Here is a 1,670-nt window from a genome sequence, read left to right as displayed (position 1 = left end):
ATGACTTAAACCCACTTATCACTTATGGTAACAATTTATGCTCTACAGTGCCATAAACACTTCCCCATGGAATCTGCTGTATGCAGCACAGTTATTCACATGCCATGGCAGAGTGATAAATGAGTAAGGGTTTTTTTCTTCTCCCTTCTTGATATTCGTTTGTAACTGCAGGTTGAAGTTATCCCCCCCTCCTCCTCCAAAAAAACAACCAAACACTGCTGCTGGCTGACTCAGCCCTAATGGTATCAGAAGCTGTAAGAAGGTTTGACTTGGTTTTAAGCCATAAGGTTTGTGGATTTTTTTTTCCAGTTTTTATCAAAAGCATGCAGTATAGTGAATTACTGCAATTTAGTATAATAAGCAGGAGTCTGTTTTGTGTATTTCATGACTGCTCAGTCCATCTCTCATCTTCCACTCTTTTTAATGTATAAAAAATATTTGATAGAGTAGGAGGTAGCAAATGTTACCTTGCATTCAACTCTCTTGTATGAGGTGAAAGTTTGTTCCCATGAAAAGTCATGCTGGCTCTACTACAGTTTATTTGCCTGAGCAAAATGCATCCTGTTCAGCAAGGTGATCAGCACTGCATAGCCACTGCATATTTGGCTACTTGGTTTTCCAAAGAGGATAATGTTTTTAAACATTTGAAGTGTATGTTGGAGGATCAAGGGATATCTGTTCAATTGTTACTCTTAATTTTCCCACATTCTCGTGCAAAGTAATAGGATGTATTTTCACTTCACATAAGGAAAGAACAAGCCACCTGAGGCAAGCCTATACAAACCTTTTCCCATTTGCTGCACTACACTAGAGTTTTCAGCACAGTGTGCTGTCAGGCAAACAAAGGCCACACACATTTTTCTTGGGTCCAGAAACATCTCTGGCAGATTCAGTAATGCAAGTTTTCAATGTCAGTAAAGCCAACAGTTGTGTCCTAAAGAGCAGTATGTCATGTCAGTGCTGCCTCTGCTGCCCTGTGCTGCTGGGAATGGTCCAAATTCCACCGAGTGATTCAAAAGTTTTTAAGAAGATAGATTTTAGTAAAATCTTACAGGATTTCCCTAATCATATTATTTCTCATGCACTTGAATTGTCTCTGTCTGGCCCTCGAGCTTGGTGATAGATAACATCATACTGTGGAATGTATGGCAGATTTATTTTTGGTGGCTTTAATCAGTGCTGCTTTAAATGTATTGCACAGATGAAGGATGATGTGCTCATAAGCAAATACAGTCTTGCAAGTGTGAGAATACATCTGCTTCACTACATATTCTAATTGAGCATCCCTTAATGGTAGTGAAGCTCGGTTGGAGAAGATCAGTGAGTAACTGCACAGCTCAGAACATTTGCACAAAATCCTGTTCTATCAGCTTCACAGATCTGGAACTGTTCAGCCTGGAGAAGAGAAGAATGAAAGATGATCTTATCACAGAATCACAGAATCATAGAATGGCCCGGGTTGGAAGGGAACTCAAGGATCATGAATCTCCAACCCCCCTGCCACAGGCAGGGCCACCAACCTCCCCATTTAATACTAGACCAGGCTGCCCAGGGCCCCATCCAATCTGGTCTTGAACACCGCCAGGGACGGGGCATCCACAACCTCTCTGGGCAGCCTGTTCCAGCACCTCACCGCTCTCTCTGTAAAGAATTTCCCCCTGACATCCAAC

The sequence above is a fragment of the Meleagris gallopavo genome, chromosome Z, assembly GCF_000146605.3.
Source record: "Meleagris gallopavo isolate NT-WF06-2002-E0010 breed Aviagen turkey brand Nicholas breeding stock chromosome Z, Turkey_5.1, whole genome shotgun sequence".
Taxonomy (NCBI): Eukaryota; Metazoa; Chordata; class Aves; order Galliformes; family Phasianidae; genus Meleagris; species Meleagris gallopavo.
Note: the sequence above shows the minus strand (reverse complement) of the source record.